Source organism: Nipponia nippon, unplaced genomic scaffold (genome assembly GCF_047370975.1).
Source record: "Nipponia nippon isolate SJK-2023a ecotype South Korea unplaced genomic scaffold, ASM4737097v1 scaffold_10, whole genome shotgun sequence".
NCBI lineage: Eukaryota > Metazoa > Chordata > Aves > Pelecaniformes > Threskiornithidae > Nipponia > Nipponia nippon.
In genome coordinates this window covers 7622635-7649408 of record NW_028262291.1, presented here as the reverse complement: position 1 = coordinate 7649408, position 26774 = coordinate 7622635, and the positions used below count along the sequence as shown (strand labels likewise).

The following is a 26774-nucleotide window of genomic DNA, read 5'->3' as shown; positions in this document are numbered from 1 at the left end:
GACGAGCTCCTTATGTGGTAGAAAGACTGAAAGCCAAATGATATGACACTGAGAGATCAATAAAATGGAGAAAAACATGAATTTGTTCCTCACTTGTGTTGGAGCTAGCATGTCGGAGTTAGTATCCTTCACATTTTATGATCTTTAAAAAGCCAATGCGAATTTAGATGGGTTTATCTGAGGGAAAAAAATGGAAGAAGCCCAGCATGTCAGAAGCATCTACCCAAAGCTGGCCAGCTCTCCACACATACCCTGAACTCTAACAAATCAAGAGACTCACGTACACAACAGATACAATGGGGCTCAGAAACAATGTATTTCATGATTAATCACACATTATTGCTCCTGTTTGTTGTTTTCAGCAGCAGTAGTCCCTTCTCAAAGGAAGAATAAGCTACCCTACAATTCTCAAAGACATTCAGTTGCTGCAGTTAATAGGCTATCTCAGGAATCTCTTGTTATTTAAAAGCCACAGAAAGCTGAAAAATAATCTTGCAGCCTGCAATTCCACAAATCTAGCACGTGCAATGATCCCTCCCTTGAAGCCTCTGCTGTCAAATACAGATCCATGTCAAGTGTAAGAGTTCACTCTAGATGTGTAAATATACAACAATACACAAGTAAACTTCAACAAGTAATACAGAAGTCAACATCAGAGTCTCTTAACTTATCATTACCTGACTACTAAGTATTATGACCTTTTCACTAATGGTCCACGAGGTTGTCACACACATAGACACACAGAAAATCACCTAGTCTTATAAAAAATAAAGAGAACTGATATCTTGATAGCTAGTTCCATTCATTAACCAACTTTATAATTAAATCCTTGTGTATATTATTTGAATTTATCTTGCTCCATCCATTAGATCCCATAATATTTTTTGTATCATGTTACATAATCCCACCAAGTTTAACACCATTATTTAGAACGAAGCACAAAGTGAACTGTAATTTAGAAGTTAACATTTCAACAAGTTTTCAACTTGTTAGTTTGCTCCTAGTAATAGATGCATGCCTGCAACCATTTTGCTTTATATTGGTGCAAGTACTAAGACTTAAATATTAAGTTTAATATACATATTTAAATTTTGCTTTTCCTGCTGCTGCTTCTTGAAGACTAAAAATTGTTGTCAAACTAAAACTATAAAAATATATTTGTTCTATGGTTTTCATAGATTAGGGCTTGCTACTGCTGCATCTACTACAACTTTGAAAGCATACTGCAGCATGACAGAACTTTAATATTTTAATATGTAAGGATGAACTGCCTTACTTTGTATATGCACATTTAAATGTTGTGACACATGATAATATGAAACAGCAATTGTTTTTGAAAATTATCATTTAAAGCTGTGACACTTAACATGTTCACTGTGCACAAGAGAGTAATATGTCATGACTGGTACTTTGAAACCATAACCATAATATTTAGAAATTTGCAAATGATTGCTGTAAATTTGAAATTTCAAAAAAAAAAAATCAACACAGAACTTCAACAAAACTCTTAAAATACAGTTTATGTAACTGGTTTCCATTCTTGACAACTATTTCAGATTTGGATGGTAATAAAAATAACAAGTCACAATAGCACAAGTGGAGGCTTTCTGTTGGTGGCAGCAGTGGTTTTGCTGCAAAATATTTACAAACCAGGTAGAGTCATGAACTCTTCCACTATCATGAGATCTTGAAATAAAGTGTGAGCTTCCCTAACAACGGGACAAACTTGCACGGATAAAATTTGTAGGCGTACATTTCTAAAGAACAGAGTACTGGCCTCACTGTATTCTTAAAACTAACAGGGTCATAGTTTGCCAGCACTGAATACTTCAGAAAAATCTAATAGAAATCTAATAATCTCATGATCCTATTGGGACTGTTACAAATATATTTTTTTTATTCACACTATAGGTATTTTTACTTCTCTACTTCATGGATACTGAAATAATCTTCACCCTTCTATTTCTTAATTAAGGGAAGGATAATTTTTAAGTATCTCATTAGTTTTCAAGATGTATCTTTCATTTCTTCTATAATACATCCTTTGTCAAAGAATATTCCCAGCAGCAAGCAGTATCTGATGTCAAATAAAACCACATAATAAACTGATTTATTTTGTGTCTTTGTGTCTTAAGTTTTACGGTAGTTCTGTATTTGTCTTTTGAAGAGTTGGAGGGGGAGAATATATTTGTTTATTTTATTTTCTTAAAAAATATGTACACATATGAATTTTGAATGACTACAGCAATAACAGCTCAGTTGCTACGAAAGGGTGCGTTCATGTGGCATATCACACTGATTGTGGACATATTTGGTACCATGGTCTTTCCTAAAAAATTTGACTGACAGTTATGAAATACCATGACAGTTATGAAACACATCCTGGTAAGGTCTTTGGTCTATTCACATTTTCTCCCATGGATTTATCTTCTATTTCTTCAACCAATGTCTTACTGGCTTAGTCAGAGAAATATTCAGGATGCAATTTTGTATCACCTTTACTGTAGTTTTCTGTTTGTCTGCCCAGCTTCACTGGCTTTCTGTATATATATACACATATATATACACATACATATCAAATATATGTATTTTTTCTAAATTTCTAGATGTCACTAAGTATATTTTACTAGGAATCCTTTTTGCATAGCCAAACCAAGAATAACAGTCCTGTCTGCTTTCTGTAATGCTCTTCACAATGTTGCCAGTTTTTACTAAAAGGCACAGTACTGCATGTATATGCCTTGGGGGCAACACTACTCTGAACACCTCTAATGCTTACTACTGCATTAAAGTAAGGCTGGCTATATTTTCTGCAGCATGCTATTTATTTTACTCTAGTTATACAATCTCTGCAATTGCTAGCCTAACTGCATTGTTTCATTCAATAAGGAGCTGACATTTTCCCTGGTTAACATCAATCTATGCTATTGACTTTTTTGTAGTGCTTTAATTAATCTGTGCATTGCAAACTCTGATCCCATAAAATATTTGTACAGACATACAAAACAGCAGTGCTTAACAGATGGCCTTGCCTGCCACTCCCATTTTCTGCAAGGGTGTCGGTGAAAGCACCTCTAATACAGAAAGCATAGGTGCATATTTAAATATTGGGAAATTCCTGGTCTGCACATAAAAGTGAGCAAAGTTGGCTGTGTTACAAAGACAAAAAAGTCAAATCAGACTTACTATCAAAGGTAACCATTCTTGTACATAGATTCAGTCTGAAATTTGGAGAGAAGAGCAAAACTAAATCTAGTCTAAGTTCAGAATAGTGACTTCCACAACTTTAGGATAACTAATATCAGGTATAAGTTTTCTTTTCAGATCCTTGAAGAGCAGGCCATAATAAAGCCAGAAGAACACACAGTTTCCCCTGGACTCTTCCCTGAAAAATATCAGCCAGGCAGACTCACTGATGTGACAGCAGAATGGAGAGATCTGTGGGTGAAAAAGTTACTTTTATGGGGATTTCAAGGCAAAACGTTGAAGGCTTCAAAAGAGATTCAAACCTGGAAGTTTTATGGTGTTCCCTGGCCACTATGCCAAGCCTTTCCACATAAAAGTCGAATGTGTTCCACATCATTCTTCCTACCTACTGTGTAACAGTTGAGTAAGACTGTGAACATGACCCTAGGGGCTGGTGAGTAGGATGTTTTCAGAAAAAAACTTAATCTGTTTTGGAACCAAAATCCCTCAATATACATATGAGAAGGACCTGAGTTTGTTTGCTAACTCATAGTGCAGGACAATCTATTTTCACTGTCCTTTGGTACAAAGTTACTCAGAAGTAAGGAGGCAATTACTGTGGGATAAAAGTAATCTGAAGGAGAAGACTGTAGAAAACTTGGTGCAGCATTGTACATTTTGGACAACTCATAAAGGCTTCACACTGGGACAGCTCATCTTTACAACAACAAAACATATATGTCTTCCTGTTAAAAATATTGAGAGAAAAGTTTAATTTTCTTTGGAGCATTTTAGAATTTCTCTCAGTTGTCTGCACTCCCCCAGTCCATGTCAGGTAAGAGGAGTGTGTGGGGGGAGAAGAGTATCCACTTGCTGGAAGCTGGGTAAGTGAGAGCGAAAGCAAAAAATACCAATTACAATGCAATTACTCCTCAGGCATGACTGTACTGGAGTGCTACCCACTCACCAACTGCCCATATCTGTGGGTTGTCTCTAGTTTAGCTTTACTATAGTTGAGGAAATGTTGCATTACTTGTCGTTTAGATAGACATAGTGAATTTAAGTACTGTACTGGTTCTCCTTGTTATTTTAAAAGATGTGTTGCTTTTAAAGCTTTTTTTCCTTGGAAGACAGACAAGTACAGCTAGTTTGACTGACAAGCACAAGACAGATTTATCACTATAGACCCATTTGGTTTGTTATTTTTATACCTAAATAGCCGTATAGATAATTTCAACATGGATAACGTGCTGTCTTACAAAGCATGTTACGCTAGGCCGAAATGAATCCAGAACTTCTCCCCATCTCCAGTTATGTTTATTAGGGCTTGTGCATCCATGAGTTATTTGAATTGGAATAAGCTCAGCCTAAATGAAAGAGCTTTGCAGAATAAGATTTAAATTAATTAGAGAGTCCTGGGAACATAGTAAAAGCCAAAGGGTCACTCTTAGGCAACTGAGCTAAATTTTGAACTAAGAAACATAGGAATTTCTCTAATGTTGCGGAGCACTAGAGCACAAGAATAGAAGAGATAGGATTAGAGAACATTAATTTTTCAAATCTTGTCTCAACCACATAGAGACAGAAAATAGAGGCCATTAAAAAAAAAAAATGCACAGTGAAAAGAGACCAGTGGCAGGTTACTTTCTTCCAGGAACAAAGAAAGGCAGGAAACAACAGCTTTCATTTTTGGTCATTTATCTGCATGCTCATCTTTCTGTGCGAAGAACAGCACCCCCTTCCTTCCTCTACTCAAGAAATCCTGTAATTTTTTTTCTTGTTTGATCCCCTCTATTACTTCATAAGGAGAAGTTATACTAGGCTTTCAGAAGAAGAGTAAAAAATGTTTCTACCCCAATAATACTTGGTGTCTGACAAGGCGCTTATAAAAAGGAAAGGGCAGCATCTATCTACTAGACAACAATGTAATCTGCTTAGGTGTGAGGATTAGAAAATTCATGTGCTATGAACATAATGAGCAGGCAGTCATTTCAGTAGAACTTGGTGACGTCAAATATGGTCTTTTGAAGGTCAGCAGTTGAGATTATCTACATTATTACAAGTTTAGAAAAGGACCAAAAGTTCTTTGATCTGCATAAAATGTCCCATAAATTATTTTGTTGACCTTTGCAAATAATTCATTTTAAAACACTATATGTTTTGGTGATCTACCTCAAGGAAAGAGAGGTCCATGATTCAGCACTAGGCTGCAGTCATTATTCACTGTGTTCTAATTATTTATAATTGTATATCTACAGTGAAATCTACTTTTTTTTTTCCACATAGGTTGTTAAAGCAGATACATAATCGTCCTCTTAAAAGATATGTCTCCGATATAGATATATAAAACCTAAGTGTCATTGTTATATAAAAATGTCTGTAGTTTTACACATCACGTAGTTCTGTGATTTTTTTTTTTTTTAATCAAGCTTTATCAAACCAACTAGTCCTAAGATTGGGGATTCCATGAAAATGTTATTATGACAGACATATTTTGGGATTTTTAGCGTTTAGCATAACAAGCAAACATGATAAAATGCAACGCAGCTTTGGAACAGAGACTCTGTAATGGACCCAGAAATAAGCATGAAGTCTCTGAGGATTTCTAGATATTTTCACTTCTGCAAGAGGCAAGAAGAAGATAGGTCAAGTGGGGAGAAATAAAAGGAGAGAGAAATGGCAAAATGTTTATATACGTTAATAGGAAACAAAAACAGGATAGAGTATAAAATGGAAGTTAACACAAAAAGAACTAAGAAATAAAGAGGAGGTACTTAATTGTATGAAGAGAAGAGAGAGGAAAATTGGTAGGAAAAGAAGCACAAAAGAGAAAACAAGTCACAATGGGTGGACTTGATTCCCTTTTAATCAACATACTGAAAGCAGCCTTAACAGCTGATCAGAGTGGAGATTTGTCGTAAGTAAAGGTTATCTTAAAAAGCAAAGCTGAATCACTTTTGGTTCCACTTAATTATCAAAATAAAAGAGAAAAGAAAGGAAAAAAAAAGTGCATACCATGACAGAATTCCATTTCAAACTAAGCAAGAGGAAGAAGTTATACTGGTATGTCAGCGTGTCCAGTTCATGCAGCAAAAAGGTTATATTTTGGTACTAGCACTAATCTTCTCAACTGCTCTTTCCATCATATGAGTCATCAGTGACATAGATCTGTATTTTAAAGGAGTTATAAAAACATATTCACAAAATGACCATCTCTGAATGATCATGTTACCTATTGATGAAGACATTCAGACATGATTAATATCCTGACCTAGCACAGTTTTTAGTCGCATTCTTAAATGAAACTTAACAAATCTGAAATAATTTCTGTAAGATTATTCATATGCTTGAACTTAAGCAAGTGCTTCATTATAGAGAAGCCTAGACCCCTATGTAATTCTCTGCCTCACATCACTATTTGTGCACACTGTAAAGCATCAGCCACTTTGCTATTGTTATTTTGACTATTTGCAGCAATTCATCAGGTTCTTTGTTCATTTCAAGTATTGCTCCTTTGTCCTGTAAATTTGGGGAAAGAATTTTGACTTGGACTTATACTAGCCAATATTCTAGGGGAAGGTGGCAAAGAAGGGTTGGCCAAAATGTTCAGTTAAATGACTGAACAGTACTCTGGAGGCCTGAATGTGTTTTGTGTTCTATCCCAAACTCACAGTGCAACTTCAAGGAGTTAAATATTTCAGCCTTTACCTTTTAGATACCTTGCTATATGGTAGGATAACGAAATTATACCTAATTAATAGCTAAATTACTTAACTTCCTATATGATACACAAGAATAATTAACAACGCTAGCAAAATTAATAAAATATGAAATGCTGAATGAGGAGGCACCTAAGCCATCCAGTAGAAAATCCTGTTGTCCAGAGCACATGTGAAGGGTATGCGAAGCAGGTGTGGACTTACATATGTCCCCCTTGATCTGTGGTGTAACTAACAGCTATTTCTTCCCACTACAGAATCTACATCTGCAAAACCTCTCCTGGAGGCAGGTACTCACAATGACAACTCTTCAGAAATCAAGCAGCGTTACAATGCATCTCTAATTTTTCTGATAGTATAATGGTTACGAATCTCACTCACCATTTGACACACCCAGGTCCACTTGTGTTCTGTGAGCAGTTGCATCAGGTCAATAAGAGACTTTCAGTTTCAATGACCTTGCAATTATTCACAGAGAAGTTATCTGTGCCTTGGTGAGACAAACAGCGGGTAGTTACTTGCGCATGTAATTGTTGAGAAGCATTTAGGCAATGACTAAAGCCAAGCTCTTGTTAACAGAGAAAAACACTGACAAAACAGTGCTTTTAGTATTATTCCATGTTATTGAATAAAAATAATTTTAAATCAATAGCCATTTTGAGTTGTACTTACCAGCAAGAAAAATATTGAAGAAACGTATTTCCTGATTAACATTTGTTTGCTGCCCAGAGGCTGATACTCTGAGTAAATCTGAAAGTCCTCTAGTTATTTTCATCATCATCACATATCATAATTTACTCTATTTCTGAGCTTTAAAACTATACAATTATGAATATTGTAGATGTTAATACATATATATAGATATGTACATGGAAAACTATGATTTCTGTTACCTACAGATATTCTTATAATTTAAAAGTATAAAAGCTGATCTGTTGTTTTTCGTATCACACAGGGCTTTAGGGTTTAAAATAATTTAATAAAGATTTCAGATGAAGCTGGAATAGTTGGTGACTCATAGGTCATCAGTGGGTGGCAGGTGAGAGAAGGGAAAGCCTAAAGCAGTTAAGGTTTTAATGAGACTCAGAGCTAGTTTTCAATTCAGAACATTATTAGTTAGTATTTTTTCCTGTTATTTTAACCAATACACAATGTTAAATATATTCTCTTTTCTCAGCTTCTGTTTAGTCTAATTTGTTCTTTTCCTTTTCTCCAGAGGTTTTCTAAAAAGCAAAAAGATTCTATCAGAGTTTCAAAAAACTAAAGTGTTAGTAAATACAATGAATTTTTAGCCAAAATGTTATTCTTAAAAGGGAGGACTTAGGGGAAAGAAAGGGAAAAAAAAAAAAAAAAAAAAAAAAAAGAGAACAGTTTCAGTTATCAATTTTGATTCTTAAAACTTCACAAGCTTTGAGTAAAATTACTATTACTATAATAATTTTAGTGATGCATCTTATCTTACACAGCATGTATTTATTTCAAATGGAACTTGTGAAGAGAAGCCAGAATTTGACAAGCTTCTACAATTTCTCAAGTAAATGCAGTTGAATATGTTAACCATTTCTTATTTCAAGGAAGCTGTCTGCCCCAGTTTAGCTGAGATTTCATGACAGAGGTAGGATCCAAACTTTTGGAGACCCGTTTTAACATACCAGACAGTTCTACCTGAATTACCCAAAGTGCATCCCCAGTTGAATTGCTGAAGCTGATCCTTTTTTTATCATTGGTTTCAGCCCTAATCTTATAATGGGGAATCTCTTTTTCTCTCACCCTGTAGATGGGAGGCAGCCATGCCTATAGCAACGGTTCCTTCAGAGAGGTTAATGAATGTATGAGTCACCTGGACTGGCTGAATAACAAGATAGTGAAAGGAACATGCAGCATTGTCCCTAATGTCAAATAGAAGCCAAAGATAAAGTTCAGAGAGTTTTTAACTACATGAACTTCTTTGAATAGCTTCTGGTCCTCACTTTTCATAGGCCTATATCGTTCCATAAAGAAAAAAGCCTGGCTTCACATTTTTTCCCCTAGGAATCTATATCATTGCTGTACACTAGCATGACATCCGATTAATTTACATCTCATTTAAAAAACAGAAATAACATGGTTCTGGTAGGCTCCATTCTTCTTCCACTCTCTCCAGCTTCTCCAATCTATTCTGTTATTCTTCACCAACAACTTTAAGGAGCAAACATGACCTCTCCTCTTCACACACAGGAGCAACAGAACCTCTTGTGCTAAGCAGAAGGACTGGAGGACAAATAAGGAATATGGCTCACAGTCTGCCAAAATCAAAACAGTTTCACAGAGCTTTTCATTATCACAGAAACTGAGAGACAAGTCAAAAGAAAGGCTGAAGATCTGTTCATACACACCTCTGCACCCCTTTTATTTTCACAAAATGAATCAAGTGCTGAGATTGAAATCTCTTTGGCTCAACTCCCTGCCTGACAGTCTGGAAAGACAGTGTTCTCTCCCTTTCCAGTTGCATAGGACTGTGACTTACCTGAAATCCTCAGCTTTTGTCTACATTTAGAAGATATGTTTTATTATACATGCTCTGAATAAGGGAATAAATAGTGTTTCTTACTACAGTAAAAGAAACAAACAAACCAACCAACCAACCACCAACACAGTAGCACCACAGAACTGTGCTACCTCCCCCAGAACGTTTTGTGCAGACCCGACAGCATAATATGCACAAGTTTGTTACCCTGTTCCTACTAATTCACAAGGGAACCCCCTGATTCTGCAGCAAAATGACAGTTTGATGCTGAACTCGCCTGCAACCTCAACTTCTATTAAAGAATCTCCACAGCATGTTGAATATCACCCCCAAACTGAATAGAGGCAGAGGATTATTACAAACTACAAGACAAATCTAATGACTAAATCTAACTCAAGTCTTGAAAAAGTCCAGGATTTAAAAGTAACGGGACATAATTCTTATTCTACTAATAACAGTCATATGAAGATTCTGGTCCAGCAACCTCACTATGACTGCATATTGTTAAATTGGTGCATTGAGAGAAACAAGACTGCTAGATTGTAGCCAAAGACAAGAATGTGCAAACATATTCATCCTCCCTGTGCTTCCACATTAGTATCTATGGTGTCTCATACACAGACTCTGAAGGCAAGCATTAATGAACTTCATATTTTAAAATCTCTAATGTGAAAGCTGTCCTTGGTCAATTAGAATGACCCCAAGGCTATACCTGCTATTGACATCAGTTTAATAATCTTTGTGCACAATATTTCATAAAGACCTTCGAGGCAGTGAAAGTGACTATGTTTCTTGATTTTTTATTTTCTTTTTCTGCAGAGCTTACATTCAGTCATTTTAAAGAACATGTTTTCCACATAGCTGTTTCTATGCATGTACAAGTGTCTTATGCAGGAAACACAAAGAGCTGTTCTCCAGCATAACAAGGTAGGACTAGGGATTGCTTTGACCTGGATTTCATTAACAAAACCTACAAAAAAATCACTGACTATTAGTATAGATTTTTTTTTTTTAATGTTATTAACAAATGATTTGTTATTCTTACTGTCACTCTACCTAGGCCAGGAAATGAAGATACCATTTTGCTATGTATTGTACAAAGGAAGAGAGTTCCTTCTCTTTTAAAAAATAAGGTATTTGAAATTTTAAAGAGAAACAAAGGGATTAAATAGAACAAGGGGCGGGGGGAAGAGTGCAACAAAGCGATTCGTCATAACAGGTGGCTATCTCGGAACAGAGGGACTTTCTTTTTGTGTGCATGACAGTGAAGAAACTCACTGAATCACAAGTGCTTTACAGTGATTTTATGTGAGATTAGAATGAGGCCCTTCAAAAATATGCATGCTGTTTAATTTCTAGGAGACACTGGTAAAAAGGTAGTTTTGCATGCAAAGTCTCAAACAATTTGTAGTCCAGCTGAGATCAAAAGAAAAATCCTAATGAAGAGAAGCAAAAAAGCCAAGCTATAATCTATATCATGGTTTCTAGACAAAATTTGCATAGTTCTCTCCCTAAGATTACAAAGATCAAATTTAAAACTAACCAGAAAATGTTGTTGTTGTGAAATTATCAAAGTTGTAGCAAATTAAGGATTAATTTGTAATAATAAACTACATCTTGTAACTTGTAATTCTTTTAGTTTTCAAATACAGAATTCCCAGAGAGCCTGCTGTTACTATGGAACTTGATATAGCACTTTCATGATCTTGTATATAATGACACCCAGCCATCAAAAGAAAGAATAATGTAATATACAAACTAGGAAGGTAATTTTAGAGAGTTAATTAACGATATGCCCTATAGCACTGAATTTTGTGCATTTGTTTTAAAATATCCAGAATCTATGCACATAATTCTCTCACTATCTTGGCACTGCACTTTTTAATCAATATTATTTTTCTTTTACTAGAAAACAAAAAACTTTTTCCTCTCTTTTTCACCATTACTCTATGGTCGTGGCAAACTTCCCCACCTCCAGCACCCCTTAATGATCCTAACATGCTATACACCAGCCTAACGGGAAACGTGCTCAGGATTCTGATCTACGCAATCAGAGAATGGTATCCCTAATGACTACACCACTCTGCTTTCCCTCAGGCACAAGTTGAACACTGGGGAAAGGGTAAGGACTCTCCCTGGCTCCTGCTAAGGAGGTCTCTGCGTGGGACCGTTCCAGCCCTCTGGAATGAGAAGTCCTCTGTTACCACCCCAGCCCTTCTGTCACCGTTGGCTGGGCTGTATAGCACAGACCACAACACAGCTACTAACACTGGGGAAACAGGACTGTAGAAAAACTGAAAAGACTGCTTAACCTCCAAGCTTAAGTTTTCTTCTAGTTGTGTTCCCCTTTGCCCTATAACTCTCATACTAAGTTCTGCAAGTAGCACAGGTTTAACATGATGATGAAGAATTATCCAACTGGGGCAATTCAGCTGCCAGCTAGCAAAAACACTCTACAGGAAAGTAAAAAATAAAAAATAAATATCATTCTTGTATTATCCCAGGGCAATGAGGAAACTGAATTTAGGCTTTCTAAGCTGTCCTTCAAAACAGGATCGGATCAGCCCTCTTGTCTGAGTTTCTGAGAAAAGGTAGCTAAACTTGAACACTGAACTCGATTTTCTGGTGCATATCAAATATGTTCAGGACCCTTTGGAGACTTAAAAAATGTGGAAATGAAACCATAAGTGCTTAATAGGAAACAGGCCTGCACGATACTTGGCTCAGCTGAAATAGTGATACCTCCTGGCATGTGGACTTCGGGCATCCCAGCTGATACGTGTGGTAGAAATCTAGTACTTTAGCCTCTCTGGCCAGCCTATTCAGATATATAAATTGTGCTTAGTTTGTATTTTGGACACTTGCATTACACACTACGTCTCCAAAATCATCGATTTAGGCACCTAGAAGAACAATTCAAACATTGCTCTTATTTGCACAATTTTACGAAGTGAACAAGACCGTTTTTTACCTTTGTGAAAAACGATGTTATCCTGACACCTAGGAAACATACATGAGGAAATGTTCTGAGGATCAAGCCAAGTGGCAGCAGGCCTATTGAACAGTCGAGAAGGAAGAAACATCAGATTTCTGAAGGGTAGATCAAGCCCAATGGGTTTGACCCACTTGATCATCACTGAAACAATATCCAAACTGGATTGCACTGAAATTGCTCTTTCTCTTCTGGTAGGACATATAATGCTAGACTTCTTCCAGAGAATCAGCATGGCTTCTTTCATATATTGCAAATAAAGTCATCTCCTGAGATGCAGTTCCTTTGGAAGAATCTATGTCAGTAAACTTGAGAACTAATCTATCTGAATGCCATAAGTATGCAAAAGGAAAATGCAGAATTCTCCATTCTGCTAAGCAAAAATCACAAGATGAGCATTCATATGCTAGTAAAAAGTTTTCTGAATAGCCTCTGTTGTACTTGACAATTTCCTTACTTTTTCTTTGACTTTGCTCAATTTCTAAATTTCTCATTAAACAAATACATATTTATATTGATCCATAATAAAAACTAGGGCCATGTACTCCTAAACTTCATTGCAAATTGATTGTAAAGGATTCACTATTTACTAGGGAACGGTGTTTCAGGTTTCATTTTTAAATTCTTCATTGCTTCAAATTCTTACTATATTTTTAAAAGTTTCAGGTTTCTATTGTGTAAAGAGTACTTTGAAAATGAGAGAATACAATACTGAGGCAGTTGCTCTTGTCTGCAATGAGCCTAAAACAGCAGGTAAAGGAAAACACTGTGAACTTCCTTATTGTTAAAGTTGTCTACTTAGGTAATAGACAACTGCTGTCTGTAGAACCTGCTAAATGCATCTGGTAAAATGTAAGTTGCAACTTCAGTACAGTATAAAAACTTTTTCCTTCTTCTGTTCCTCCTGGGAAATGCCTACAGTGACCTCTGACTTTATGGAATCTTCATTATAATCTTATCTTCATGTACAGGGGAGGTAAAAGTGGAAGACAGAAATTTATCAAAACCAATAGACTCATACCCCAGTACTCAGACCTTTTCAACTTTCAGCTGCAGACTTAGCAGCTTAAAGACTAAACTTTCTGCTGCCAGGCTATGCAGAGCAAAAAGAGAAGGCAGCAAAGTAGTTCACAGCTCTCTGATCCTTTTTCCCAACCTCACTGTAGGGAGCCAAGGTTTAATTTATTGCTGTGTAAGAAAGGTTCTGTCAGTTGAGAAAAATCCCAAAACAACCACTCCCTCTTCTCTCTCTCCTGGATATGTCCCAGCCTACTCCCTGCCTCCCATTTTCAGCATAGTTTTAACAGGTCTGGGCAGTAGAGCCGGTACAGGAGGCAAAACACTATCCCAGGTACTCTCCAATGCATATTGTGTTTTATGGTGTCTTATGAACTCAGGGAGATCATTTTTCTCTTCAGTGTTTCTGCGCACTGTACTAGGGGAACAAGTGATCATAATGAAGTGAGAGTCAGATCCTGAGATGGTATGAATCAGTATACAACTCATAGCAGTGAATAAACCAAGGGAAGAATACAGTTCTCCATTTTATATTGCATCAAACATTCTTCTGCTGATTTCATTGCTGAGCATCCCTTGCTCATAAAATGATCAAGCTAGGAAATTTAATAAAAATTCTTTAAAAAGGCTACTTTAAAGCTAATAGGAATCTTGTTTACTGGTCTCTTTTCCCAGGCTCAGTCAGTTCTACAAAACTATTGCAGAAATCTCAAAATGAGACTGCTTTTATTTGAACCTAGTTTCCTCTTTCCCCTTTCCTATCCGTGTCACAAACACATGTGCAAAATAAAACTCCTAAAGTCTTTCTCATACCTTCTGATGGAGCTGGTGATAAGTTTATCACATAGAGCTGAAGCCACGTTTTCTAGTTCTGAATCATACTACTAGGTTTTACAGTAACAGTTATAGTATCCCTTTCTCTCTTACTGGAAAAAGTATGAGATTCAAACATATTGAATTTATCTCATTTCCAAGAATCTGACTAGATTTCAGCCTGTAGTTTCTACCATAGTAAGTCTCTCCGTATCAGTTGCCAAAACTGCAGCATTTGCTTGCACCTTTCTCTTAAGCTGGAAATGAATCCTGAGCATGCAGCATCACCTTAAAATATGTTTCTGAGGTGTGGGAGGAATTTTAAGATCTGAAAATGAACAAACTATGGAAAATGTCTTGAAGCCAAAATATGATGATAGAATGACATAGTGATTGCGTCATGTTGTTTTGGGTTTTTTTTCTTTTTTTTTTGGAGCTGCCAGTGTTCACTCTTCTAGAGATTTGGTATGTGTTAAATAGAGCAAAACCATAAAGCTTCAGTGAAGTTTTACAAAGGATGTAATTTTCTCTTAAGAATTAATCATTCACACTTTACCTTGAAACAAACCAGATTTTGATACAAAGTACAAATATAGCAAAATTCTTTCAGTCCTAGCTTTCAATAGTTACAAGAAAACTTCTTTGAAATGGTCTACTTTTAATTCCCAGTCTGTAACATGGAAGTTAGGGTAAATGTCAAGCTTCATGCTTGTAGTAGGTTGGCTCGAGCCAGCAATTAGGCACACACCAGCCGTTCGTTCACTTCCCCCCAGCAGAAGAGGGAAGGCAATTGGAAGAGCAAAAGTGAGAAAAAAACTCATGGGTCAATAAAGACACTGTAATAAGTGAAAGAAAAAAGGAACAAACAAACCAACCCACCCCAAGTGATGCAAAGGAAATCACTCACCACCTCCCACCATCAGACTGATGCCCAGCCAGTCCCTGAGCAACAGCTACCTTGGAAAAACTGCCCCCCAGTTTTATTACTAAGCATGACACTATATGGCATGGAATATTCCTCTGGTCACTTGGGGTCAGCTGCCCCAGCTATGTCCCTTCCCATCCTCTTGCCCACCCCCAGCCAACCCACTGCAGGGGCAGAATGAGAAACAGAGAAGGCCTTTATGCTGTGCAAGCACTGTTTAGCAATAGCTAAAACACTGGTGTGTTACCAACACTGGTTTGGTCACAAATTTAAAACACCATGCAGGCTGCTATGAAGAAAATTAACTCCATCCAAGCCAAACCCAGTACAATGTTTAAGGCGCTGCAAACACAAAGAGTGACTTCTCAACTTCTGATAGTGTTTTCCTGCATTTTTAGTGCAATTACCTAACAACAACAAACTCAAAAAACTCTGTAGTTATTTATACGATTTGTGTAGACAACTGCACTCCTGAACAACTATGTTTTATCTGTTGACAGAAATATTTCACTTGAAAAACTGCATGTCTAGTATTATAAACTACTGCTCATCTAAGGACTTGCCATTGCAAGCAATTCAGGTACCACTCCTTGATGAACAGGGGGACAACAACCTTAACAATAACTCATGCCTTCAGGATGGTAAGGCCAGGCTTGTGCAGTAGGTCTTGGCAAAGGCTGTTCACTCTGAAGTTTCAACTCTGATGCAGTCCAGCTGTTCAGTGAGGTTCACACTAGAACCATATTATAACTTCACTATGTATTCAGAAGTATTTCATTTGCAGATAAAATTTCATTCAAGTCAGTACAAAAGCTTTTATTTGCCTCAGTGGAGCCAGGACTTTACCACAAGTTCTGGTAAAATCCTACCTGGCCTAAGCCCAACATTTCTCATTTTAACCTTCATTTCCCCGTATCATTTGTTAGCATTCATAGTGTGGTAACTGTTGTCTCTATGCTTCACTTCTCCCCCTCAGAAGTAGGCTGTCTGTTCAATCAGTGGAGCTCCAGACAGCAGAGAGATTGCCTGTAAAAACTGTATTTGCAAAGAAAAGACTAGAGATTTCATGACTTCGTAATTTGGAAAGAAACTAGGAAACATATAGATAAAGAATCACTAGTATATCATCACTGAACATTGGTACTGTATCAGTAAAAAGTGACATTATCTACTGATTTCAAGACTATTCTAATTTTCTTTCCTAAATACTGATTTTGGAATTTAGAGCAAAAGTACTGCAGGAAAAAAAAAAGAAAAAAAAAAAAAAGACCCTTTCAGCTAACACCAAGCCTGGACTATATCAAAGTTTTAAAGCTGCTTACAAGCACAAGATATATTGTCTGAAACACTTAAGGATCTATTGAATAATTGATGTGCACTATAACGACAAGCCAAGTTGGAAGAGAGTAAGGAGGTAACAGGACATTGCCCACCTAAAACTGAACTGAGCATAGAGTCAAGGATGTTGCTGGGAACAATACTAAACACTGGGTATCTATTCTCTTCGGGTGACGTTTACTCCATATATTGGTGTTGGCATAATTCAGGGGTGAATTTTGCTCTTTATATAATTGCCTAAGCAATAGAAGACATTGTAAGGGATTCTCCAATCCCTTAAAAGGAAGGGGAGTGGGGGGATGGGTGTTGGTGTTACTTGAAAGTGTTTTCAGCTGGCAAAAGCAACATATTTGTAGAACCCAATCCCAGTATTTCTATTCAGATTAAACTTGGGCTTGGGGAAGAAGTTCTACTAAATAATTATTTTTATAGGCTTTTATATGAAGAGACAACCATATACAAGGACAAAATTGAGCAATTTTGATTGTTTTCCTTTTTTTCATTCTAAGTAAGCAAAATTCTAAAAGTCAGGAGAACTTTTTGATTCGACAACGTTCTCAGAATTTAGTCATATCCAAACCTCAAGCAAGCTGGTACTTTACATATGGACTACAGGGAAACGAATAATTAGCAATAGTTAGAGCGCTGTGCTGGGCACTTTTTTAATGAGAAAAAAAAAAAAAAAAAAAAAAAAAAGTGTTTTGTTCCTAAGAGCAAGGCAACAATCTTTCAAAATCTCTGCCTGAACTGACACAAAGAAAACTACGGTGAAAAGTCTCTATCCTCTACCTTAGTTTCATCACACTCAGGTTTTTTGCTTTCTTCTATTCTGGCTCTTTCCTTTTCTTCCTCCTACCTCATCTTTGATTTTCTCTCTCTCTTGCCTATAGCCACTATTTTTTGGCTCAAATTCTCATGGCAGGGGATAAGAACCCAAGTGCAATTCAAAGCATGAATTCAGAGTCTGATCTCATAGGATCTTGGCAGCCCTCAGCTAGCCACGGTGCATTAACATTCAAACTAATATGTAAACAGTTACAGAAAAAATAAAAAAATGGCCCACAATATCGTCTTGTCTTGAAGACCAATAAAGCTTAGTTAAGTCTGACAAAAGATAGAGTACCACAGCAACATCAGGGAGAATAGTTATTTTATCAACTGTTGATAGACAGCTAGTCTAAAAAAACCACAAATTAACAACAAAAAAAAACCAAAAAAACAAACACAAAAGAAAGAGGGGTGGAGAGAGGGAAAGCTCAGATACAAAAATGAGACGGGGAAAGGAGGTAGCAGGAACACATAGGTTGTAACACATTCTTTGGAAAAGTTACATATACTTCAATCCTGGCAACAAAGCCATCTTAAGGAGTCCTTGTCATCACAGTTAGCTGCTCTTTTTATCCGTTCTCCTCAGCTGACACAACTGTTAATGGAGCATGGCTGCAAGTCACTGGACTAAACACATTGTGGTTAAAAATGGCCTTGCCAAAACAACCTCTTAAAAGACCCCTTTAAACTGAATCATTTAATCATTGATCCTGTTACCTGAATGCCTTTCTAAACTATTGCCTCACTTAGACTGAGGGGAAGTAGAAAATTATCAGGTGAGAGCATGTACAAGCAGCTAACAGGTAGAGGATATGGCCTCTTGAAAACCACGCTTCAGTCAAATTCCTTGCACTGTGGCATTACGTTTCAGAACTCAGCATTCTTAGAGACAATCTTGTCTTCACAGAAAAGCAACTACACTAAATAAAACATCATTAATACAGATCTTTTTTTTATATTTAAACAGTAAAATATAAGTTACACCCAATAAATAGTCATATCCAATAAATACTAATTTTCATACACTCTGAAGTCAAGCATCATGAAAATTTCCATCTAAATTAAGAACTTTAACAATCTCTGAATTACATGTTCTTTGTAGCTCTAAAAAGACATTATTCTTAAAGGTGAAGCTGATGTTTTTCTTTTAATATAGATTTTTTTCTATCTCTATATAGAAGCTTTTTTTCATACTTCAGAATAAAATTTAATCAGGCTATTACAGATATATGTTTTCCTTCAGTGTTTTCTTAAAGATCACAGTTATGAACTATATATCTGTATGTGCAGTATAGCACGTATAGGAGAGACAGAAAGTCAAGAGTTCTTTCGTATGATTCTTTACCAGACACCCCTTTTCTATTCCTTAAAAATAATTAGAATACCTTGTCTACTGGGAAAAGCACTAATTGGACATATCTGCCATCACTGTGCCATGTCACAAAGTGAAAAATCCTCACTAATGGTTCCTGAAACGCCAATCTGAGGTAGGTGGCATTAGATGATTCACAGAAGACAACAATCTCTGTAGATTAATTATTTTTATTTTGCTTAGACTTTGCTGATTTATTTTGAACTAGTCATGGGGTAGTTAATAAATGTCATACACTTCATTAAAAACCAAAGTTCTCATCTGTTGTAAATAGTAATCAAAGTACATGTAAGAGAGCAAAAAATTTGCTGTTTTATAATGCCCTCTGCTTAGGATTACAAACCACTATGAAATCAAGCTTTAAAATGGTAGATGGACTTTTCAAGGACTTATGCTGAACTACACTTTTCTGATAATATGGAAAAATTTGCATTCATATAGCAAAATAAAAACACCCTTGATCCTCATATGCCAGGTGACTGTAGTAAACAGACAGTCACCCAGCAGAGGTGGGCCATCACCACTTCCAGACTGAGGACTGAGACAGAAATAAGTGGAAGAATTATTAGTCTGGGAATGGCACCCAGGCTCAGACATTGAGCTACACGGGAAACCATATGCAGACACAGCATTAATAGGGTTTGGGGTTCAGAGAGAAGAACTCAGGCCTCTCTAGAAGGTATTTGCGTACTAGGTTAGCAGCAACTACACAGTTTTCAAGAACCTGACTGTTCCATTTAGACGCTTAATTTAAGTACGTATCCCCCTTTTACAGTCATCTATAAACACCTTCACTGATCAGGCAGCTGAAGCTTTGAGAAATTTAAGGCCCAACACACAAATCAGAAGTCATATGCAAGACAGAAGTATACTGAGAGAATTGGACTCTTAGGCTTTATTTGATGACTTGCACACAGAAGACAATTCCACAATACATGGCTTCAAAAGCTAAACCGGTTTATGAATTTTCAGCTCTCTTATCTTCACAATACTAATTTTATCCCTGCAAACATTTCTGCCTCCTCACTTCTGCCAAAACAGTTGTTTTAGACCACACAATTCACTATAAGCAAGTGTGCTTATAGCCAGGGTAAAAAAAAAAAAAAAAAAAAAATTAAAGTTTTTTTTTTAAATTGAGCTCCATCTGACTAACTTGGGAGAGGGCGACTATCACACACTGGATTTTGATTACTCCAGAGTAATCACTACAGAATAGTTCTACCTCCCTGTGCAAATCAGAACACTTCCCAAGTCTAATCTAACCCCAGCGGAAAGGGAGAACTAAGAAAAAAATAAATTGTTCTTAGCATATAGTCTTTTTCTTTGCTGTCTAGAAGTGCCTAGCCTGTTAAAAAAACATCACAGTTTGTTGACCTTTGTTCCTGTGCATCACAGTTTTGTCTTGCTGAACGACCTGCTACTGGCTGCATACGTTGTATACACTGAAGGCTCCCAATTCCATTAAACGTGAGACCTGGCTATCCATTGTATCCCCTGGGGAGGAATACAGGTACACGCACCACAGGGCAGCAGTGGTTCCCTGCTGCCAGGAGTTCAGCTAGCCCCTGGGGCGCCCACATCCAAGCTAGCTAAGCCAGTCAAGGATCAGCCAAAACTACACTCCTCGTCCTCTTTTCATTGCAGTACAGCAAGCCAAGTCACATGGAAAAAGGTAGGACTCCAGTTCCAAAGCCATGGGACATAATTCAGAGACAATCTTCAACTCATTTCCTATTTTGTCTTAATGCAATTTCTGTTAAAAGATGCAGTTTAACCCTCAGGGTTTAAATGTGTTTTACTGTAACCAAAATCCAAGATAAATCACTTTCAACAGCAAATGACTGGCAAAAAATTTCTAACTCTTATGACTAATTTAAATTATTTCTCAAAGCAAGGGACACTTCACGGAAAAATTTCTCAGTTACATTAGCATAAGTGAACAGTAAATTCATTGTTTTCCTTTGCCAAAGACAGCATATTACCTGAGACTGGGCAGGACAACAGAATTATCCTCTCATTTTAAGTGCAATAATAGTTTGAGACTGTTTTTCTCCAGCCTCTGAATAAACTCTACTGAAATTTTTCCCCTCTACTTTAGGTTCCCTCTTGGCACTGAAAAATCCACTTACGATTACAGTGTTCCATTTTGGCAAGATTATTTCATATACATAAAGTATTTGTAATGGATTTTTTGAATGTAGAACAATATTAGTAAGAAAAAGTATTATTAAATATGAATAAACTTGTTCTTACCTCTTTGCTCAAGGCTGCCCTCGTACCTTAAATGCTCGTTTATCAGACTCTAAAAATAAGAGAGAGAGAGAACACTTTAACAAAACAATTAAAAAATGTGTCTACCATTTGATGAGCAAAATTTACCATAATCTAAAAGGGAAAATAGAATCTATATGACATTCTTACAGTGAATTTCTATATCACTGGCTTCTGTATATGAAAAAAGTAAAGGAATTTGCTTTAGAGAAATCAATCATCTCAAAGGACTGATGTTAAAATACTAAACCATGTAATACAAGAAGTAAAATAATTCAATACAAAAACAATGTACTTGCTGTATAACTTCAATAGCCTTAAGAAAGGAATCTTAATACTGACATTTTATTAGTTCTGCTTAACATCTCGGGATTTACAGGTAGCCAGCTTAGAAAGAATGTGTCTTATTCAAGGTCTAGATATTAAATCAGAAAGAAACAAAATTCTTCTTGCATCAGTGAGCATGATCCCCACATGAACATGAGGTTAACAACAGTTGCATACTATCTTTGGGACGAGCCTATCTTTCATCAGCTACTCACTAATATAAATGTCTATTAATACAAATATGGCACACAGCTTTTCCCCTAATTTTGTTACCTTAAACATAACTAAATGAGTCTAACTCTCTGCCCTCTTGTAAATTCTGCCTCAGAGTTGAAAAGTTAACTACTTCTTAAGGTTCTCTTCTATGACTACCTCTTTTTATTCTTCTGTATTTGACAGTTTTATTTTGTTCTAAACCAGGCTACAGCATTATGAAGCATAACTTATAAAGTATAAAATTTGTATTTCAATAAGACCTAATATAAAATATAAAACGAGTCTATTAGCATTTCTACATCCACCAGCTTTCTTTGCAGGCACTACTTGGTCTCTACACAACGTGTTTGTACAACACAATATATTGGTGCCATGGGCCATAACTACCAGTCTAAGTTTGGTGCCTGTTTTCTGGATTCTGTACCTGACATTAGTTTCGTCTTCCATTAATAAGAGTTTAATTCTTGCTTGTGCCTTTACAGTACCATCACTTCCTTTGTAGATGAAGCATCATAAAACCCAGAAAGAGCTTCAATTTAATTACAATTGGTGCAGCAACAGAAATTTGATCCTGCAACACTTTAAGTAACTACGAAGTAAGATAACAGTAATTTCTTTTCCTGCTCTAAAGAAAAATAAAAGGGGGGTGAGGCACAAAAAAGAAAAAAAGGGGAGGGAAAGAGTAAGGGGAAAAAGGGAAAAAAAGGAAAGTGATACCTTTTCTGTTTCAGGTTTCTGATAAAAGAAATAAGGGAAACTAACTCAGAATCTATATGTGACTTTCAAGATCACCTATGATGCTAATCCTGTTCTGGATGAAACCAAACCAAACCAAACAAACAACACTCCCCACCCCCCACCCCCCCAACAAAAAAAAAACACACCCCAAACCAAAGAAACAAACAAAACCCCACCGCACAAACTGGAATTTTACAAGAGGAGGCTATCAACAGACAGCCTAAAGCGTAACATGCTGCTTAGAGTTAAAGAATATCTCACTCAGCAGTAAGAGACCAAGAACCATCTGTTATCAAACCTTTTCTTCTAAACGCTAGCAAGACCACTCACCAGAGTGAAGGGAGAGCCTCCACTCTCTAACATCTCTCCCAACCAACTTGGAGGCCACAGCATGCTTCAGAGGCAGTATTTGGCTCAGAGCACTTCTTTTGTCCATAGACAAAAGGAAGTAGATCCATGCCCAGTTTAATTTGTCTCAAAGTATCACTCCAAGAAAAACCTCCGTAATACTGTAGGTTCATTTGGAAAGTTTAATTAGACTTGTGAGGAATGAAATGAAGAGATAAACAAAATAGATGGCTAATTTTATATGGAGGCTGCATAGGATTAGATAGAAAGAAAAAAAGAGATTAGGACAACAAAATCTTTTTTTTCCCCCAAAAGGCAGCAAGAGTGAAGAACACAGTCAATAACATTCCAGAGTTATATATATTCAAGTGAAATAAAAAAATATCTATTTTGCATATGCTGGTTTTACTCTGAAACTATACTTTGAAATAAAAGCAAAGTAAAACTTAAGTATGAGGTAGAAAGAATAAGGGGGATTTGAAGCATGTTTAACATCTTATTATCACCTCATTTTTCTTTTGCCTTTTAGTGATATCTATCTTTAAAAAAAAAAAAAATCTAGCTTTTGAGAACTAGTAGCTATGTGGTCTGAAATCATGTTTCTTTCTGCTGTAACTCCCCATGTCCACTAAGCCACTAATCACAAACTAAATCAAACATGACAGCCACCTCCATTTCTCAGGTCTTCATGATTCTTCCTGCCCCCAGAAGGCATTTAACAGTGTACAAAGGTAAGAAAGAAAACGCATTTTGATAGGACTTCAGTGTTCTTAGCCCTGAAGGAAAAATTAGGATTAGATACCTAGAAAACAGAATATCTCCCTAGAGCTACCTTTATATTTCTTTGACTTTATAGATTTACTGACTGGATGCTGAAGACAAAGTTAATTTATCTTCCAGTTTTTAACTGACAGCCCAGAAAGGGGGGTTGGTGTGGGAATCAAAGGTATTATAAGAATATTCTTAAGAGTATGACTCACATTATAAAGTGAATGGAGGCTGAGCAAAGAACATTAAAACGAGCAAAAGCCAGGCCCTATAAAAATGTGAGTGCTCTCACCTCTTGTTAGCTTCAACAAGAATTGAGGGGGCCTAGGCTCTAGAAGACTGCATCAGCTGTCTTTAGGACCTAGAGAACAAAGCAGTACCAGAAAAACGGTAAAACAGAGGAAGAAAATCATTCCTTCTCCATAAAAACTGTCTTGTATTAAAACAAACAAAGAAAAAATCCCCAAAATCCAAAACCCACAGATCTATCATAATAATTTAATATTAAGGATATACTGAAAATTACTACTATATATCAACCTCTGGGCATCTTTTGACACAATGGACAAAAAAAAGGAAAAAAAAAAAAAGAAAAAGAAAAAGAAAAAAAAAAAAAGCCTTTGGTTATTTACAGATAGACCTGAAAAGGTCTCAGAAAGTCTTCAGGTTTGTTTTCAAAGTACAAGGATTTTTCTTGGTGTAAATTCGCTCTACATAATTCCCTATTGAACCATACCTATCTATCAATCACTGAAAAAACAGCTAAGTCAAATCCCTTAGTATTACTGCTGTCTACGTCAAATGGACCACTGGACCATTTGAAAAGTCTTTCACTCAGATCTGATTTTCTTTTATATTTTTTGAGACTTAGAGGGCCTACCATGTTTGTGTAAAATAGAGGGCCTACCATGTTTTACACTCCTGAGGAATTACCATTACTTAAAAATAATCAAGTCTCATATTTGATCTATGAAACTAATATCTGAGTATCATATCTCTAAAGATACAAATTTATAACCTCATCATAGACATACTAGAGCAGTCATTACTAGCCGATTCAGTTACCAATGAATTTTCTAAATTGTGTGTGTTCATTCCCTAGAGATACATGAGAATAACTCCTTTGTCTTTTCTCGTGGAATTTTATTTATGTAAAGCAAATGTAACTGGCAGGATAATCAAGTCACAGATTTCAATTAACCCTTCCATTTTTTTCAGTGAAAGTAGAGGTACACGTTCCTTTGTTAAATGTCTCAGTTTTTATTTGTGTACCATTTTGTGCTGGTTCATTTGTAAATGAATGCAGCAAAGATTTAACAGCACCTTCAGTTTAGTTGTAGGTGTTATTGCAATCAGAGGTGATAGCTACTCGCGTTCAAGTGATAATTCTGGAGAAAAGTGGATAGCTTAGAAGTTGTTTTTATGGAAACACATTGGAACGCTTCACATGTTCCAGAACAGCTGAAATATCTGCAAGAAATCCACCAGTGCTTGAATGTATCAACAACGTATGGGTCAGAAGGACAGGCGTCAGCCTTCTGGATAGGAAACTTTGTGTGCGTTATGGGAGCAGAAGAGGTGACCCAACCTGTACGTTGCTGGAATAGGGCATCTCACAGGTCACCTACTGTCTTAGGGTCCATCTGCCAGTGTTACATTTCAGGTGAGAGCTTTTTAATTTGGTTTCATTATATATGATTATCTATATATATAAACTTTTATATAAACTTATACACACACACGCACAGAGAAAGACTTAAAAGCAAAATAACCACAAAAAAACCCCACACCCTACCCAAAGCTATCTTTTAATTGGTTGTGTACCAAGAAATCTCTTGGCAAAAAATATTATGTGTGATGCTGGAGTTAATATAAGCAACTGCAAAATTCCAAGAGCTGCATACTAGCACAGTAATACTGCAGATTAAAAAAAAAAAAAAAAAGATTACTGTCTTTGAAATTATTTTCCATATCATTCACAGTAAATGCAAGACATTAGGCAAATTTCAAAGTGATTTAGCATTTAGATTACAACTGCCATGTAATTTGGAAAATGAAAATATCTACCAGTGTACTACTTGTTTTGTGGGGTAGCGATCGCTTTATGAATGAGACTTCAGAAAGATACTAACGCCCATCTAGAAAGGAGCAAGTGGAAGACAGAGATGCTGAGAGTCTGCGTATCCCAATTATCACATCTGCTATGCCAATACACCTCTTACAAGCATCCACGTCATTCTATTTCAAATGTTCAGTGTTGTTCTATAGAAATCAGTAGGGGCTATGACTTTTCTAGCAGCAGGAACAGTGTCCTGAGTAGGAGGAGATGTGGCCTAGAAACAAAGGCCCATGTGACCAAGATCACAGGAAAGCTGATGAGCAACTTTAAATAGGAGCTTCACGAGAAACTGGATTTATGCCCATCAGTACTGCATGTGGCTGAAAAAACACACAAAAATCCAAATGATGGATTTTGCATTTGGTCAATTTTCTTATTTATTTTTAAACTGAACACTTCAGCAGTTCAATAGTTTGGTAATTAAAGAGCCAGGAGTGCTGGGATTTTTCTACCGTAAACAGTTGTTTCCTGTTGGACTAACTTTAATGATAATAAAATCAAGTAGTGCACATTTCATTCAGCTTTAAGGAGAGAAAAGTGTGGGCTAGAATAAAGCCATACTAGTACATAAGTCCCTGTAGTACAGTATATGAAGTGTGCTCATGTTCTCTTGAAATCAAAAGGGGTCAGGAGCCCTTGATCTATTTTTGCCTCAGTTTATCTGTTTGTAAATGGTTGCAATAGATGAGAAGTGTTCTGGAAAATAATACAAAACAAACAAACAAACCAACCTCCCAAAGCATGTAGAGAGTTTTAATAATACCACTAGCAGTGCTCAGTTTTAATTAAAAAACTCCTATTTCTATGATGCTTTAAAGTGGAATTTGGTTTTCCTAGTCTCCTTTTTACACACTTCTATTTATGAATTTGATGTGGTAGTTGGTTTGACAGATGATAGGACTGTTTGCAAGTTACTCATGTTTGGATCCCTATGTGGAAACTTCTATCCTTTTTTTAAGCACTAACCTCATCTTTTTTTCCTCTTTTTTTTTTTTTCTTTTAAAAATGAAAGCAGAACAGCCCTAGCTTTTTTTTTTTTTTTAAATTAATTAAGCTCCCTTAAACCTATGGCAGCAGTACAATGATTATAAATGACCTCTAATCTACCTGTATATATTAAGGCCTTAAGCTAATCTTGTGATGTTTTAAATTTAGTTTCATTTTTCCATAAAAAGTCTGACTATTGCAAAATTAGTTTAAATTACTATATGTACTGCTGGAATACTCTGCGTGTGCGTGTGTGCGTGCGCACGTTGGGGCCAAGGAGAGAGAGAGAATTGCATATTTCTCA

At 36.4% G+C, this 26774-nt stretch overlaps 1 long non-coding RNA gene across 1 annotated transcript in view; it reads right to left on the bottom strand.

Annotated features, from left to right (window-relative positions):
- Nucleotides 1–20948: 20948 nt before the first annotated feature.
- LOC148057052 (uncharacterized) overlaps nucleotides 20949–26774 on the bottom strand; it is a 54700-nt gene continuing 48874 nt past the window's right edge. Inside the window, exons 2-3 of the long non-coding RNA XR_015702035.1 lie at nucleotides 23657–23725; nucleotides 20949–20998 (exon numbers count right to left, since the gene is read on the bottom strand). This is a non-coding gene — a long non-coding RNA (uncharacterized LOC148057052). The remainder of the gene's footprint in view (nucleotides 20999–23656; nucleotides 23726–26774) is intronic.